The sequence below is a fragment of the Lactuca saligna genome, chromosome 8 (genome assembly GCF_052625555.1).
Source record: "Lactuca saligna cultivar CGN05327 chromosome 8, ASM5262555v1, whole genome shotgun sequence".
NCBI classification, from domain to species: domain Eukaryota; kingdom Viridiplantae; phylum Streptophyta; class Magnoliopsida; order Asterales; family Asteraceae; genus Lactuca; species Lactuca saligna.
In genome coordinates this window covers 279671856-279691617 of record NC_136424.1, presented here as the reverse complement: position 1 = coordinate 279691617, position 19762 = coordinate 279671856, and positions in this window count along the sequence as shown.

Below are 19762 nucleotides of genomic sequence, written 5' to 3'. Positions count from 1 at the left end.
TTTATCTCGAGTGATCGTGAGACGATAACATCATATAAATCTTTAAACCTAGAGATATGAGTTGTTACCTATGAGTTGGTTGTGCATTGATTGCACGTAAACGCATCAGTAACTTGATGTTATAAAACGTGCCTTTGTGTACAATTCAATAAGTAGTAGAACAAGCATATCAGTCGAAGTTTATCTGTTCCTTCTAGAAATAGAAGCGATATCTGGGCCCCTCGATGATTTTGTGTTGACCCATGTACCAGGCCTGGTCAGAACTAAACCGATGTGTTCAGTGAAGTTCTTCGTCAAACAAATCAGAAAATCGAGAAACAACTGCTAGACAATAAGCAAGACATAGTTCCATGTGTTTGTCCGGCTGATATCATGAGAACAGAGGATTATGTGATCACTTATCTAAAATGGCGCTTCATAGTTCGACAGAGTCTTCATTGTTCGAGGGAGTTTTCGAGAGCTACGATTGTTGGTTGGTTCCTGAAGTTATAGGCAAATATAGTTATTAGACTTATCCAAGTGGGAGTCTGTTGGATAAGGTGTCTAAGTCCATAACTTATTTGGTATATACTTGACCCGACCGGCATGGTCCATTTGGGTTGCATCTCATCCAAACTATTATGGATAATTTTATGAGAGTTATACACATATGTTTATTAATATATTATGAGTTATAATATATTAATATGAAGTTACGTTATTTAATTAGTTTTAGTCTTAAATTAATTATGAATTAATTTAGAGATTAAAAGGAATACTAATTAAATTATGGGCTATTTGTTTTATATAGTGTGGGCTAATACTCATTTGTTAATGGGCTAGGCTTATGTGGAAGTCCATGGATGATCCATGGAGCTTTTAACCCATGGATCCTTGGAAAAGGAAAAGACATGGGTTATTAGGGTTTCACCCTAACCATGCACACTATATAAGCATGCTTATGGAGCATGAAATGGAGCCTAAGAGAAAACTAGTGAACTTGTGTGTGTGTGCATGTGTGTGGCCGATTTTATACAAGGTGTATACTCTCTCAAAGTTTTCCAAGAGTTTGTGGTGTTTGTGATTCCATTTGAGGCATTTACACTATTGGTGCTTGGCCCTCAAACTCCTTAGAACCAAACTCACCAAAAGGTATGTAATCTCTTCTAACTCTTTTATGTTGAAATGTTCCCCATGCCATGTTAGATAGGTTATAAACCTTGGAAAATTATTATTTTGCATGTATTTAGACAAACATAGATCCAAGGTTTATTAGGGTTGCATGCACACTTAGGAAGTGTTAGATTGCTCAAAACCCAACAACGTGTTCTTGTCCAGAACACTTGAGGGTATGGTTCGCTCTGAACCAGCTCCTCCTAGGAGCGAAGGATTGGTGGAAGTTTGTGACGGCGAGCTTCACTCAGGTAGATATTTCCGACGTGGCTTGGGAGAGGTTCACGGCCATGTTCAGGGATGAGTATGTTCCCCCAGTGTAGAGGGAACGGTTGATTAAGGAGTTCTTGACCCTCAAGCAAGGTACTGATTCTGTTACAGTTGTTACCAGGAAGTTTCATGAGAGGGCGATGTTCTGCCCTGAGCAGGTGTCTACTGAGCAGGCACGGATGAGCCGATATTTGAGCATTTTGAGGAGGGACATTCAAGAGTTCGTATCAAACTTGACGTACCGTACATTTTCTGAGCTTCAGGAATATTCTTGGAAGCGGGAGATCCAGTTGGAGACTCAGGCCAGGGAGGAGGCCGAGTCTCAGAGGATGGATCGGTGGCTGGCTCAGTCTCAGCCGGCAGCCAAGCGAACCAAGTCCGTTGATTCAAAGACTGGAGGCTAGAAGGGTCGCACTTGCGGGAAGTGCGGCAAGGGTCATGAGGGGGCCTGTCGATCGGGTGCTTGCTACAAATGTGGCAACGAGGGGCATATCGCCAAGGATTGCCCCAAGGGATTTATGGTTTGCTTTCATTGCAACCAGACTGGCCATCAGAAGGCCGAGTATCCACAGTTGCATCAAGGGTTAGTGCAGGGATCTACACCTGCTGCTAGGGTTATGGAGGTTCGATCAATGAAGGCTGAGGCTCCGAAGGCTCGTGGGAGAGCTTTCAAGTTGACAGCGGAGGAGGTCCGCGCAGCACCCGACGTTGTGGCCGGTATGTATTCTTCTCTCTATTTATTTAAGTTTGAGATATTATGCTTATATTATGTTATGCGTAGGTACTTTTCTTATGAATTCTAAACATGCCTTAGTGCTATTTGACTCGGGAGTGAGTCGATCTTTTGTGTCATTAGCCTTCAATCGCCATATTAGTATTTGTCAAGAGGCCTTGAGTCGACATCTGCGAGTTTCTATAGCTAACAAGCGAGCAGTGTATGCCACAGATGTGATTCAAGGATGTATCCTTGAGATATTTGGTATGGATTTCCCGATAGATCTGGTCCCGATTGCGATGGGGGATGTGTGTGTTATAGTGGGTATGGATTGGTGGAGCCGATTTGGAGCTGTTATAGACTGCAAGCATTAGTTGGTGATGATACGAGACCCTAATGGGGGAGTACTTACGGTGTACGGTGAGGGTACCCGTCCTGAGTCAGCATTTTGTTCAGCTGCTAGGGCGAGACAGAGTTTACAGCAGGGCTGTAGAGGATTTTTGGCCTATGTGATGGACACGTGAGTGGCCGCTGGGAGGTCAAGTTCGATGGATGAGGTCCCAATTGTGCGGGAGTTCCCTGACGTTTTCCTCAAGGAGTTGTCGGGTGTGCCTCCCGAGAGGCAGGTGGAGTTTCGTATCGACTTGGTTCTAAGGGCGGCACCTATTGCCAAGGCACCCTATCCCCTTGCGCCGTCCGAGATGCAGGAATTATCCTTGCAGCTTCAGGAGCTGTTGGGAAAGGGGTTTATTAGACCGAGTAGCTCACCTTGGGGAGCACCGATCCTTTTTGTCAAGAAGAAGGATGGTTCACACCGGATGTGTATTGATTACCGGGAGTTGAATAAGCTGACGGTCAAGAACCGTTATACGTTACCAAGGATCGACGATTTGTTCGATCAGTTGCAGGGAGCGTCTTGGTTCTCCAAGATAGACATGAGGTCGGGTTATCATCAGATGAGGGTTTGGGATGAAGATATCCAAAAGACAGCGTTCAGAACTCGTTATAGGCATTACGAGTTCGTGGTGATGCCTCTTGGGCTCACCAATGCACCAGCCGCGTTCATGGATCTCATGAACAGGGTGTGCAGACCGATGTTGGATCAATCAGTGATTGTTTTCATCGATGATATCTTGGTATATTCGAAATCCAGAGAGCAGCTTGAGGAGCATTTGAGGGAAATCCTCGGAGTTCTGAGATCGGAGAGGCTTTATGCCAAATTCTCCAAGTGTGATTTTTGGTTACGGGAGGTCCAGTTCCTAGGGCATCTCGTTAATCAATAGGGGATATTGGTCGATCCGGCCAAGATTGAATCTGTGATGAGTTGGGAGGTGCCGAGGTCACCTACTGAGATTCAGGAGTTGCTTAGGGTTGGTAGGATATTATCGAAGATTTATCAGGGATTTCTCCAAGATCGCCGTGCCACTCACCAATTTGATTCAAAAGGGTGTTGCATTTTCTTGTGGTCCGGAGCAGCAGACCTCATTTGAGACACTTCGCCAGAGATTATGTGAAGCCCCGGTGTTGGCCCTTCCAGAAGGGATGGAGGATTTCAAAGTATATTGTGATGCATCGATATCAGGGTTGGGAGCGGTGCTTAGGCAGAGGGGGCATGTGATAACATATGCATCGAGACAGCTAAAGCCTCATGAGTCGATGTATCCCACTCATGATCTGGAATTTGGGGGCTGTAGTGTTCGCCATCAAGATCTGGCGTCACTATTTGTATGGGGTTCGGTGTACGATATACACGGACCACAAGAGCTTGAAGTATTTGATGGATCAGCCCAATATGAACATGCACTAGAGAAGATGGTTAGACGTAGTGAAGGATTACGATTGTGAGATCCTATACCACCCGGGAAAGGCTAATGTTGTAGCCGATGCCCTGAGCCGTAGGGCGCCCCGATACAAGATATTTGCATGAGATTGATAGTGATGACTCCGGTATGGGACACCATTCGAGGGGCCCATGCGGAGGCCGTGAGACCGGAGAACCGCAAGAGAGAGCGAGTTATCAGGCAAGTATCGGAGTTTGTTACCGATAGTCGACGACTTATGACCTTCTAGGGTCGGGCTTGGGTACCGTTTGTGGGTGGAACGCGTACCATATTGATGGAGGAGATGCATAGATCGAAGTTCTCGATCCACCCCGGGGCCACTAAGATGTATTTGGACCTGAAGAAAGAGTATTGGTGGCACTATATGAAGAGGGATGTTGCATGGTTCGTAGAGAGGTGCTTGACCTATCGCAAGGTTAAGGCCGAGCACCAGCGTCCTCATGGTAAGTTTCAGCCGTTAGAGATTCTCGGGTGGAAGTGGGAACAAATCACCATGGATTTTATCACCAAATTGCGGAGGACTGCCAAGGGTGTCGATGCGATTTGGGTGATTGTGGACCGGTTGACGAAGAGCACTCACTTTATTGCTATCAGTGAGAGCTCTTCTGCTGAGAGGCTGGTAGAGTTGTACGTGAGGGAGGTGGTATCGCGACATGGAGTTCCGATCTTTATTGTTTCGGACTGAGATGTGCGTTTTACTTCTAGATTTTGGAAGAAGTTTCATGAGGAGTTGGGTACGAGGCTGCATTTCAGTACCGCATACCACCCACATACGGACAGACAGAGTGATCGGACAATTCAGACGCTCGAGGATATGCTTCGGGCATGTGTATTGGATTTCAGAGGAAGTTGGGACACGTATTTGCCCTTGGCTGAGTTTTCCTATAACAACAACCATCACTCGAGCATTGGTATGCCACCCTTTGAGCTGTTGTATGGGAGGAGGTGTCGGACCCCCATTTGCTGGGGTGAGGTAGGGCAACGGGTGATGGGTAGTATGGAGATAGTACTTCGGATGACAGAGCAGATACAACAGGTTAGACAAAGGTTGTTGACCGCTCAGAGTGGCCAGAAAAGTTATGCAGATAGGCGACGATTCGAGCTCGAGTTTCAGGTTGGGGATTTTGTAATCCTTAAGGTATCTCCTTGGAAAGGAGTGATTCGATTCAGAAAGAGGGCCAAGCAGGGGCCCCGGTATATTGGGCCGTTTAGGGTGATTGCGAGGGTAGGCAGGGTAGCATATCGTTTAGAGCTACTTGCGGAGTTGATCCCGATTCATGATACATTCCACGTGTCTCAGTTGAGGAAGTGTATAGCCGACGAGTCAGTGGTAGTGCCGCTGGAGGATATTCAGGTGGATGCGGCCTGAATTAAACTGAGAAACCAATTGCGATTTGGGATCGGAAGATCAAGGTTTTGAGGAACAAGGAGATACCGTTGGTGCAGGTTCAGTGGCAGCATTGGAAGGGGTCCGAGCTGACATGGGAGTCAGACTCAGAGATTTGGGAGCAGCATCCAGAGTTGTTTTCGCTATAAGACTTCTAGGGCGAAGTCTGGTTCTAGTGGGGGAGAATTGTAACATCCCGAAATTCAGGTTCAAACCTTTAACCCTTCTTCTTTTCCAATTTGTCATGTTAGGTCCCTTGTGAGAATGTTAAGCTTGTGAGTACGCTGGGCGTACTAAGGAGTACGATGCGCATGCTCGCGCGCTTAATTTGTACGCGGATTCATCCGGGTTCGCTGGGCGTACCCCAGGTTGCGCCGGGCGTAACCGACCCAGATGCAAAAGCCTAATATGACTTGAGGGCTATAAAAGGAATGAGATGGTCTTGTCTCTCAGCCACCATCTCACAGAAAGAAACCCTAAGAGAGTTCTCCCTTCGTCCTTAGCTTGTGTGTGAGTGTTCTAAGCTTCAAAGTGCCATTTCACAGTGGTGAAAGAGAAGAGGAGGCCATTGAAGGATCTAGAAGTTGGTGGACAAGAGTAGATCTGAGGTTTTCAGAGGTTGGAGCTTCTTCCTGAGGTATAAAGTTAAGAACTTGTCTTGCTATTTGTGTTGTGTGCTTCTTGGACCAAATTCTAGGGTTTAAGGTCCCAAGATGGAGACTTTATGGGCAAATAGTCCCCATTGGCCTAGATCTATCATATTCCAAGACTATATGAGTTGTATGTTCATAAAAATGCAATCTTGGATGTAAATGTTGGACCATGCATGAGATCTAGACCTTTGGAGGAGAAAGGAAAGGAGTTAGAAGGTATGGAAACCTTTATAGCCATGCAAAGGCTTAAAGGTTTTGACTTTATGGATTAAGAGGTATTAGAATGGCCAGATCAGGAATATGAGATTATGTCTTAACTGTTTAAGACCTAAAATGAAGAAAGTGAGAAACAAGGATTTATGTTGGGCGTAATCCCAGTACGCGCCGCGTAGGGGGTCGCGTTCCCCGTTTCTGGAGTGCAAGGGTACGCCCCACGTACAGGAGTTGGTACGCCCCACGTACTGCTTGCTGTTGACTTTTGTTGACTTTTAGGGTTTTGGTCAACATGTGGAATTTTGAGTCAGGGAGGGGTAAAATGGTCTTTTACTCTTCTGTGGAATTGTAGAAAGGAATGTAGTATACCCTTGAGAGCCGTTAATGATTTAGAATGATTATTTGATGTGATTAGGCGAGGCTAGGTCGTGGTTTTGAGATTCAGAGTTATTGAGCACGTGAGACATTAGAAAACATACGAGGTGAGTCTTCTCACTATATTGTACCTGGCAGGGTACCTATGTGTGACCGGAGGGTATGGTATGCTATAAGATATATGCATTGTATGCTATTAGTTGCATGTTTTGTATGCGATATGTATGCTATGCTTGATATAGGACGGAAAGCAATATGTTATGGGTCGGAAGGCACTATGATGTAGACCGGAAGGTCGACACTGGTAGGACCGGAAGTTTACCGGGTTGGGACGGAAGTCCCCTGAGACACATGGACCGGAAGGTCATGTGCAATATGGCCTGGAAAGGCGTATGTGTGTAAGCGGTATATTGGGGAATTCACTAATCATTTATGCTTACAGTTGTTGTGTTATGTGTTTCAGGTACTAGCGAGGACCGTGGGAAGGCGCCGACATGACTTGTACACACAAACACAGATGGATTTGGATATATTTGATCTTGGGATTTGACATGTTTTGTGTTATGACTATGATACATTGGATTTTATGGTTTGTCTTGAATGAAATTATGTTTAAAGAAATGAAAAATTGTTTTGAAAATTTATGTTGTTACATAGGACAACTCCTTATTAGTAAAATTTTATCTACTCATAATAATGTCAATATGGTCCATCCATTACTATACTTCCAACTGTCCTTAAGCGACCAATCTTTGGCGAACCTTAGATTATCCTTAACAATTGTTAACCACTTTAGTCATATCCGACTCTAGTCCTTTTTACCTCTAAATGCCCTAGGCAATTGGAAAGTTTAGAACACGAGAATATTATAGCATATGCAATCTATCCTATACCCGAAGCATATGGGATTCTATTCATAATGTCTAACATAAAGAAACGATACTTGATTAGTCTTTTGCTATAATATTTCTATTTTCTATGTTAATCCGAATTATGAAGAGGGAGGCCATAATCATAATCAAATTTTGAGAACGCAATTAACATTTCCATATATAGAATTTCCTTATGTTGAACCATTCCAACATAATATTCATATATATTTGACTAAATTTGATTAAAAAACTCAATCTATGAAATGAAGTATAATTTCCTCTCTCTTAATTATAGAAATACAACTTTTCAAAACCTGTAACGTTGCGATTTTAAACCTTTTGTTTTTTTATAATTAACATTACTAACTTGCAACATTTTCCATAATAACTATGCTTCCACTAGCATAATAATTATTATCTTACTAGCATAACATTTATGCTCCCACTAGCTTTGACATTATCCAGAAATCAGTTGGACTTCTAGAAATCAATACTTATTAACTTTCTTACCAAATTTCATATTTCTGATACAAGATGCTTCGATAAGACTTTATCTAGGCTTCTCAAACTCATACACATTTCTTTATATAGCTCACATGTGCGTGTTAACTATTTAGAACTTACACCAATAAGTTCCAAATGTTTATACCCCTTTTCCATTTCTCACAATTCAAACTATGAATAGGGATGCCGTAATCATAATCGAATTTTAGAATTCAAATAACACAATTGCTATCTCCTTAAAATCTACTTAGTGAAAGTGTTTCCTCACAATCATTTGCATGAATTGGAGAGAAACCTTCTGACACTTAGACTTTATGGTATATGTGTTCCTATCCATGTGAATTTTTCATAACCATAATCACAAGACATGGTTAGTGACAAACCAAACTTATATGGACTAAACTTGTTTAATCTTAATTTCTTTCCACTTGATAGCATAAGGGCCTACCATGTCTTCCAAGTTTTTAAGCAGCTTACCCATACTGATCAATGAAACTTTCATTGATCCAGGTGATTTTCCTTATGAAAACAGTTGAGAAATCATAGAACTTTAACTGGAATGGGTACAAAAACAAGAATATGGCAACACGATAGGTTACGAACCTGAAGTTGTGTGCTAGTGATAAACAATAGGTTTATTCCTGATTAGTTCTTGAAACTTGTCAAGATCTTTAAGACTCCTACTGACCTCTTGACACATAAGACTCTCTTGTCAAGAACCATTCCTTGACAAAAAAAAATATTCAAGAGTTAGTGCGGATTCTAATCAAGACTAACACTTCACACAATTGGCCTACGTTGGTCTTTGTTTTATCCAAAACATCACAACTTACCAATTTCAAATTTACAAGAGTAGAAAACATTTTACTCTACATTTGATAAGTGTTATAAACCTTTCTTAAGATTATGTCACTCAAGGCTCAATATTGGAGTATGACTCTAAGACTTGATTTGGAACGAAGTATGATTCACCTTTCTGATTTAACCATTCCAACAATTCACGATTCTTCTGCTTAGACTTAGAAATGCACTATGATGACCTTAGAGGATCAATTGTGATATGGTTTACATAATCATTAAGATGATCATTAAACACGATACTAAAGTACTCTCTCATCTTTTCAGATTGGATAAACTTTTATCTTTCTGCTAATTTGATTATTCTTATTCGTTCTGCCATACATTGAAACTTTTCCAATGTTCAGAATTATACTTGAACTTGTAAGCATTACCATATTTACCAAACTTTAGTAAATCATGACGAATGGTATTATCGTTCTTCAAGGTGGACCTGACCACACACAACCAGTGTACCTAATCCCCTAGTCCTTCATTTGATTCACATATACATGTGAACAAGGAATTATTCTTAATTTAACAAAGATGAACGTTCTGATTCATCACACACTACAAATTGCCTGATTTGAAGTTTCTATCCAACTAAAACTTGGGTGATGATAATCTTTCCTTATTTGGTAAAATTTGACACTACCACAAATGAAAGAATCAAATTCATATTGCTAAATGCTAACATAGAAACATACAAACATCAATTTTCACAAATGCCAATGCAAGGAGATATAGTAAAATAAAACAAAATTTTATTTATTTATAAAATGCGGAAAAACTTTTCTTTACAATGCAATTACAAATGAAAACTATGTTATTACAAATTTCTAATCAGTCTATCATAACTCTTAAGCAGCAGCTCAAAAATCCGATCATCAAACCATGTGATTGAAATCCATCTTCGCGACTAGATTCAACGTACTCTTCCTTTAAGCTTACTTCTTTTTGCATGATCCTACAAAACATAAAAATGCAACCTTGTCACATCATGTATTAACAGTCAACTATTAGAAACTTAATAGAGTCAGATAGTGGACTTGCCTGAAGCAGAGCCATACAATCTGACTCAAGTTCTCAGATAGTCAGGGCAACTTCAATTCCAATGTCCCTTTCCTTGGTAATAGAAACAAACTGGCTCATTGGGAATGGCATATGTAACAATCTTAGATTTTGCCTTTACCATGTGATCAAAAGTTTTGATCATGACCAATTCATTTCCTTTAGGAGAAGGAATCATTTATGGGATATTCATGGCATTGCCCATGTCAGCTTGAGAGGTAGATCCTCAAGTCAAACTTGCTTGACCATTGCGCCAAATCATTGTTGGTTCAGCAGCAATAATCAAATAAGTAGGATCAATAAGGGTCATGTAACACCGAAAAATTTCAAAACAATTTTTCGCATTTTATAAAAAAACATAATTCACTTAATATTCGTAAAAACACCCATGTTTGAAATTCAATCCATGTTATACAAAAATCCCAAGATCTCATAACATAAAAATCCCGTGTGTGTGTACTCATCAAGCCGGCGCCTTCCCTCGGTCGTCACTAGTACCTGAAACAAATAACACCAAACACTATAAGCACAAAGCTTAGTGAGTTCCCCAAAATACCACATATAATACATATTAGCCGCTCAAGGCTATAACTCTGTGGGTCCGTGCACCCAAGCTCTGTGAACCCTCAGGGTCTAACTCTGTAAACATGCACAACATAAATCACATAGAATAATGCAGTGCAACACATAACACATATATAGCTTACAAACATTGTATCACATAAATCTAGTTACATACTCAAGGTAAAGTATAGTGAGAAGACTCACCTTGCGTATCTCGATAACTCGCAAATCCCTGAAATCACTCGTGCTCGATCCCCTGAGCTATAATCCTCCTATAATACAATATATCTCTAATTAACACTTTCACTACTAAGGTTGACTAACCCTATCAAATCAACACTGGTCAACTCTAGTCAACGGTCAACTTTGACCGAACTCGGCGAGTGCACCAAAGCGACTCGGCGAGTCTATACGCGCACTGACTCCCTCGGACCCTCTCTTGACACGTCGAGTGTTTTCCTAACTCGACGGGTTCTACCTGGCATGAGTCGCAGGGCCACCACGACTCAACTCACTGAGTCTTAAGAGCAACTCGGCGAGTTCCAGCTTGACTCAGTCCACCCGTCAACCCTCTCTGACTCTCCCTGACTCACTGAGTTAACCCCTTAACTCGACAAGACCACTCGCTGAGTGGTTTTGGACAATCTTCATGCTACTTGCCAAGTCTGTTCTTCAGACTCGGCGAGTCTATGCCATGCATCAACTCAAACTCACTCCTGAGGTCAGATCCGTTCCAATAACTCATAGATCTAGTCCTCCCAAGCTCATTCATCACGTAAAGTTACTATCTTGGTGCCCATGCAAAGGTTCAAAGGCCTTATTTGAAGATATGGTCTCTAGAATTCTATTCTAAGCTCATGGACTCCATTAACACTCATAGAGCTTGAAGAAAAGGGTCTCTGGACCTCTTTGGGTCCAGATCTAAAGCATCAATACGAGAAGAGGCCATTTACTCCATGGATCATTCGAAAAAGGCCACAAAGAAACCCTATCTCTAAGATTTACACCAAGGACTGAGAAAGGAACGAATGATTACCTCAAATGAAGTCTCTGAGCTCAGAAATCACTGGATTAGCACCTTCTTTGGTCTCCTCTTGCCTTGGTCCTCTTCTATAAGCAAAACACCCACAAATAATCAAGGATCTTCCTCTTCTCTCTCACAAAACGCTCAAAGACTCTTTAGGGTTCTCTCTGGGGTTGGTGGCCGCAAATGACGCTCATAAGCCCTTTAAATAAGCCTCATACCCTGGAAATTAGGGTTTCATTAAACAGCATGGACTCGTTGAGTCCGAACGTGAACCTGCGCCCATAACCGCGATCATACTCGGCGGGTTTGGGCTCCAACTCGCTGAGTCTCCTCACAAATCACCAACAAATACAAAATAACTAATACCTGGGAATCCGGGCTGTTACAATTCTCCCCCACTAGAACTAGACTTTGCCCTCGAAGTCTCGCTCTGCAAATAACTCCGGATGCTACTCACGCATCTCATGCTCTGGTTCCTAAGTCATCTCGGACCCCTTCCGATGTTGCCACTGAACGAAAACCAAGGGTACCTCCTTGCTCCTCAGAACCTTGACCTTCCGGTCCACAATTGCGACTGGTCTCTCTGCGTAGTTAAGGCTTACATCCACTTGAATGTCCTATAATGGCACTACCTCCGACTCATCAGCTATACACTTCCGTAATTGCGACACGTGGAAAGTGTCATGAATCTGCCCCAACTCTGCTGGCAATTCCAAACGATATGATACCCTTCCTACCCTCGCGACCACCCGAAATGGACCAATATATCGGGGCCCCAACTTGCCCCTCTTCCTGAATCGAATCACTCCTTTCCAAGGAGATACCTTCAGGAGTAGAAAGTCGCCGACCTGAAACTCAAGCTCGGACCGGCGTCTGTCCGCATAACTCTTCTGACGACTCTGAGCGGTCAACAACCTCTGTCTGACCTGCTGGATCTGCTCTGTCATCTAAAGTACGATCTCAGTACTGCCCATAACACGCTGTCCGACTTCTCCCCAACAAATGGGGGTCTGACACCTCCTCCCATACAACAGCTCAAAGGGTGGCATACCAATGCTCAAATGATGGTTGTTGTTGTAAGAAAACTCTACCAAAGGTAAGTACGTATCCCAACTCCCCCTGAAATCCAACACACATGCCCGGAGCATGTCCTCGAGCGTCTGATTCATCCGCTCACTCTGTCCGTTTGTCTGGGGGTGATATGCGGTACTAAAATGCAGCCTAGTACCCAGCTCGTCATGAAACTTCTTCTAGAATCTGGAAGTGAAACGCACATCACGGTCTGAAACGATCGAAATCAGCACTCCATGCCGTGATACCACTTCCCTCACGTACACCTCTGCTAATTTCTCTGCGGAAGAACTTTCACTGATAGTAAGGAAGTGGGCGCTCTTCGTCAATCTGTCCACAATCACCCAAATTGCATCGACTCCCCTAGCAGTCCTTGGCAATTTGGTGATAAAATCCATGGTGATCTGTTCCCACTTCCATTCGGGAATCTCCAACGGCTGCAACTTACCATGCGATCTTTGGTGCTCGGCCTTAACCCTACGGCAGGTCAAGCACCTCTCAACATACCACACAACATCCCTCTTCATACAGGGCCACCAATACTCTTTCCTCAGGTCCAAATACATCTTAGTGGCCCCAGGATGGATCGAGAATTTCGACCGATGAGCCTCTTCCATCAAATGGTACGCATCCCTCCCACAAACGGTACCCAAATCCGCCCCTGAAATGTCATAAGCCCCCGACCATCGGTAACGAACTCCGATACTAACCCTAAAACTCGCTCTTTCTTCTGGTTCTCCGATCTCGCTGCCTCAGTCTGTGCTCCACAAATGGTGTCCAACACCGAAGCTATTACGGTCAAACGCAAACATACACCTCGTAACGGGGAGCTCTCCGCCCTTCGACTCAGGGCGTCGGCTACTACATTAGCCTTGACCGGATGGTACAGGATCTCACAATCATAATCCTTAACCACATCTAATCACCTCCTCTGCCGCATATTTAGGTTGGGCTGATCCATCAAATATTTTAGGCTCTTATGGTCCGTGTATATCGTACACCGAACCCCATAAAGATAGTGACGCCAAATCTTGAGGGCGAACACCACTGCCCCCAACTCTAGGTCATGGGTGGGATACCTCGTCTCATGTGGCTTCAGCTGCCTCGATGCGTATGCTATCACATGCCCTCTCTACATCAACACCGCTCCCAACCCTAAGATCGATGCATCACAATATACCACAAAATCCTCCATCCCCTCTGGGAGGGCTAACACCAGGGCTTCACATAACCTTTGGTGAAGCGTCTCAAAGGAGGCCTGCTACTCGAGGCCCCATGAAAAAGCGACACCCTTCCGGGTTAATCTGGTGAGTGGCACTGCGATCTTAGAGAAATCCTTGATAAATCTATGATAATAACCGACCAACCCTAGAAAACTCCTGATCTCGGAGGGTGACCTCGGCACTTCCCAACTCATCACCGCCTCAACTGTCACACCCCCGAACCAGACGGCGGAAACGTCCGGGGGCTGTCGTGACTCAATTGAATACCATAACATTGAATATATATGAAACATAACAACATTCGTCACCATTCATCAACATAGTACAACCAGTAGTGTTTACATATCATACATTGTTTAAACATTACATTCCCCAAAAATTAATTTGTTCAATTCATACAAAAATAAACCGCAACCGTCACTGGATATGATTTCCCTTGATTCACTGGCTCCCTGAGAATACAAGTATTTTGAAAAACGTCAACATATGAAATGTTGGTGAGTTCATAAGTAGTGTTTGAAATCGAATGTTTGTATTGTTTGAAGAACCACCAGAAAATCCGATATTTTCTGAAAAGATAGGTTTTCGAAAACGTTTGTGAAGATCCATAGGTATGCTTGTTCGTTTCTATACTTGTAAAAAAAATGTTCATTGAAAATGTATGCATTTCAAATCAGTTCGTATTGAAAACCCTAGGAAAACCCGATGTTCTCCTAGTTCCTTGAATTACGTGATGTTACATTGAAACCATTGCATAGCGTATAGTGTCAGTCCCAGGCGACGTTGGAAGGTTTTCGAGCAGGATTATTTACTACAAACCCGCGTTACACAAACGCCCAGTTTATAGTTATACTAACGACTCCGAAGGCGTCGTCAGTACTAATCGCGTTATCGAATCGCCCTGACTAGGTGTAGTCCCACATCCGAAGAGAAAGAGATCACGAAGACCCCGGTAACTCCATTAGCCGGTTGGGGATAAAATGTACGAGGGGTCCCCGACCCGCCTCGCATGAAATGTAGACTTTACTAGCAATACCAAAGGACCCTTGGGGACCGGTGGTATACAAGCCATTGAAAGTCCATTTACGTTGTGTCGGATCGGTAAAACCCAACACACCGTAAAAAAAATGTCTTCGGGCCTTAAGATCAGGTCATTGGGCTAGCTAGGCTCAACGAACAAGATTTTACACTTGTGGGGCCCAAAGATGGTGCATAGACGTCTGTGCACACTCGCATGTATATGTATTACCAAACGTTACTTGCATGAATCGTAGTGTCGTAGTGTTAGCAGTTGTAGATTTCTATTGGCTCGAGACCGAGCCAATTCGTTTAACAACGACTTTTGGGTATTGTAATGTATTGTATTTCGTCGATAGTCGCGGTGCAATTATTTGATCAAATTGTGTACATTGAACTAGCCTTGAAATATTCCTGTTTTCAGCCCCTCATTATTTGTAAAATTTACATTTTCAACCCTTTTTATTAAATACTTCCCGGTTTGGTCCTTAAACTATTTTTCTTGACATTTTAACACCAAAAATTATTGAAATTAATATTTTTCAGCATATTTTTCATAGAAAACAGTTTAAGTCCTTGAAAATGCAGTTTTCTCGGTTTTAATCCCTTCTTTTCGCAACTTTGACAATTTTGGCCCAAATTGGAAAATTTTTGCAACTTTGGTCCTTTTTAAATTTAAAAAGCATTTTAAACCTTTGAAAAGGATTTGGAACACTTATAGTCTGCTGTTTTACAGAAGTTACAGTTTTGGCCCTCCAAAACAGAAAAATTCGCATAATGGGCCTTATTGGGCCGAAATTTTCATTTTTAGTCCATTAAGCTTGGAATTTATGTTTTTAATCCCCTAAATGAGTATATTTCCAGAAATTTATTTATGGAAACTGTTTTGGCACACTTCATCCATCAGAATCTGTGAAATGTCAATTTGGGCCCTTATTTTTGCATTTTTCACATTTTAGGCCCAAAATTTGTGTTTTTAACCCAAAGAAAATTATTACTAAACCACTTAGCCATTTTTCTTGAAATACTTTGTGTTTAGAAATATATTTGAAGCTAAAATCATTTAACACAAGATATATCTCGGTTTTGATGGGTTTTAATGCTAGATCCAACATAAAAACACATAAAAGCATACATATAAGCATGGAAATCATACAAGGCATACAAAACACATATAGATCTACACTTTCACTTGTATTCCCCCCCCCCCCCCCCACAAAACTCATAAAAACAGAAAATAGGGGGTATGAAGCTCACCTTGGGGTGTTGATTCGGTTTTGCAAGGAAAAATGGAAGGAAAATGAAGTGTTTTTGGCCTTAGCTCCCTTTGATGAAGATCTCGAGTTTTGAGATGGTTCTAGGATGCAAGATCACGATTTTTGCATAGATTAGGAAAGGATTTTTGATAACAAAAGAATTTAAACCATAGATCTATGCATAATCTTACCTTAGATGAAGAATTTTGTGGAGATTTCCTCTTGAATGCTTCCTAGAACTCGAGATTTTTGAGTGGAGAGGGAGAGTTGTTCTTGAGTGATCTAGAGAGAATTTGAGATATTTTTGGTGTGTGTATGTGTGTATGGCCGAGAGTGAGAGAGAGGAAGGAGTGAGATGATTTTTGAAGTGATACTTGCATGGGAAAAGGAAATATCTTGCATGGAGATCCTATGGACAATAATGAGGTGGCATACTTAAGTCAACTCTTCCTTATCTTCTTGGATTTGGGCCTTTGGGCCGAGAATGTGAAGGGAAAAAGGAAAAATTTGGGCTTTTGCCCCTAAGCCCACTATTAGAGTTAATCTTAGGTGTGTTTTAAGCTTAAAAGAATGTTGTAGGATTTTTATATTTTTATTGGACTAGTTTAGGTTATTCATGGCTCAAAGCTCTTAATTCATTTCATTCTAGGCCCAATATGGCCCAAAATGTTAAAATAAATAAGTGTGGGTCCAATTAGAGCCCAATTAGGGTTCTAAACCCATGATAGTCTAATTGGAAGCTTATTGGTCCATTTGGATCCAATAATGAAGTTCTAGTCCAAGGTGTACCTAAACAAAAACTTTTAGGGTTTCCAATTGTTTGACGACTATTTGTAGTACTTGTATGATGTGTTTGATTGAAGTTTTTGATTCACATTAACTTGAATGTATGGATTACATAGCTCAAAATTTTCAGTTGTGACATCATCCCCCCGTTAGAGGGAATTTCGTCCCGAAATTCTGTTTGAAAGCTAGATTTGAGAATGCTAGAATAGGTGAGGGTACTTCTGCTTCATTTGATCTTCGCGTTCCCACGTGAATTCTGGCCCACGCTTTGCGTTCCACCGTACCTTCACGATCGGGATGCGACTCTGCTTAGTACGCTTCACCTCCCTGTCCATGATTTCGATTGGCTCTTCGACGAACAGGAGATTCTCATTGATTTCGATTTCGTCAAGAGGAATGACTAGGGTTTCATCTGACAGGCACTTTTTCAGATTAGAAACATGGAACACGGGGTGTACACCGTTTAGCTCTGCGGGTAGTTGTAGTCTGTATGCTACTGGACCTATTCGGGCGACGATTTCGAAAGGTCCAATGTATCGCGGGTTCAGCTTTCCCCGTTTTCCGAAACGTATAACCCCTTTCCAGGGTGAGACCTTCAACAATACTCGATCACCGACCTGGAATTCTAAGGGCTTTCGCCGTTTATCAGCGTAGCTCTTTTGCCGGTCACGCGATGCCTGTAATCGAGCTTTGATCTGGACAATCTTTTCTGTGGTCTCGCGAATGATTTCCGGTCCCGTTAATGCCCTGTTTGACGTATGTGTTCTTGCTAGCTGGGTGTCACCTACTTCAGCCCAACATAACGGTGATCTACATTTACGCCCGTACAGTGCTTCGAAAGGGGCCACCTTAATGCTCGAATGATAACTATTGTTATATGAAAACTCGATCAACGGTAGGTGGGTATCCCAAGACTTTCCGAAGTCTATCACACATGCACGAAGCATGTCCTCAAGCGTCTGAATGGTTCGTTCGCTTTGACCGTCCGTTTGTGGGTGATACGCGGTGCTCATATCAAGATGAGTTCCCATGGCCTTGTGGAGCGACTGCCAAAAGCGTGACGTGAACCTATTGTCCCTATCCGAGATGATAGATTTTGGCACTCCATGAAGTCTTACAATCTCTCGTAGGTACAAACGCGTCAGCCTCTCCATCTTGTAGGACTCTTTGATGGGCAGGAAATGGGCAGATTTCGTCAGTCGGTCGATTATTACCCATATGGTGTCCAATCCGTCCGACGTCTTGGGCAGCTTGGTCACGAAGTCCATAGAAATCCCCTCCCATTTCCACTCAGGGATTGCCGGTTGCTGTAACAATCCGGAAGGTTTCTGGTATTCCACTTTTACTTTGGCACACGTAAGGCACTTACTAACATAAGTTGCGATTTCCGCCTTCATGTTAGGCCACCAATAGTGCTGCTTAATGTCCAAATACATCTTGTCCGAACCAGGATGAATGGAGTATCGTGTCTTGTGGGCTTCCTTCATAACGATCTCCCTGAATCCTCCGATCTTTGGAACCCAAATACGGTTCATGAAGTAGTATACCCCATTCTCTTTGACTTCCAAGTTCTTCTCCATTCCGCGTAATGCCTCGCTAGTTCTATTTTCCGTTTTCATAGCCTCTACCTGGACTGATGCAATTTGAGCGGTCAGATGAGACTGAATGGTTATCGAGTGCGTTTTCGTACGGCGATTTGTGTACTCCTTCCGACTTAATGCGTCAGCTACCACATTGGCCTTGCCTGGATGGTACTTGATCTCGCATTCGTAGTCGTTTAACAACTCCACCCATCTTCGTTGTCTCATGTTCAGCTCCTTCTGATTCAAGATGTGCTGGAGGCTCTTGTGGTCTGTGAAGATGGTGCACTTTGTACCGTACAGGTAGTGCCTCCAAATTTTTAGGGCGAAGACCACGGCTCCCAGTTCTAGGTCATGGGTTGTGTAATTTACTTCGTGCGTCTTTAGTTGACGGGACACATATGCTATCACTCTTCCACGTTGCATGAGAACGCAACCTAAACCTTGATTTGACGCGTCACAGTAAACTACAAAATCTTCCGTTCCTTCGGGTAGAGATAGTACAGGAGCGCTACAAAGAGCTTGCTTCAAGGCTCGAAACGCAATCTCTTGTCGGTCTGTCCACTTGAATGGCACACTCTTTTGCGTAAGCAAGGTAAGTGGCTTGGCGATTTTAGAGAAGTTTTGGATGAATCTCCTATAGTAGCCTGCTAGGCCTAAGAACTGACGAATTTCTGTGGGCGTAGTCGGAGTTGCCCATCCTTCCACAGCTTTGACCTTAGAGGGATCCACATGAATTCCATCTTGGCTAACTACGTGACCGAGAAAATTCACGCTCCGTAGCCAAAACTCACACTTAGAGAGTTTGGCGTAAAGCCTTTCCGATCGCAGCGTCTCTAGGACTTGTCGGAGATGTTGGCCATGCTCCTCTTTGCTTCGAGAATAGACGAGGATGTCATCGATAAACACAATGATGAAGTTGTCCAAGAACGGTCGACAGATTCGGTTCATTAGGTCCATAAATGCGGCGGGTGCATTTGTTAGACCGAAGGGCATTACGACGAATTCATAATGTCCATAGCGGGTTCGGAAAGCGGTTTTAGGAATATCTTCTTCTCGGACCTTGAGTTGATGGTATCCGGACCGTAGATCTATTTTAGAAAAATAGCTAGCTCCTTGGAGCTGGTCGAATAGATCATCGATTCGTGGGAGTGGGTAGCGGTTTTTAACAGTGAGTTTATTCAACTCTCTGTAATCGATGCACATTCTGAAAGATCCGTCCTTCTTTTTGACAAAGAGCACCGGAGCTCCCCACGGCGAGTAGCTAGGTCGGATAAATCCCTTGTCCAGAAACTCACTGAGTTGGCTGGACAATTCCTGCATTTCAGCAGGTGCCAATCGATATGGT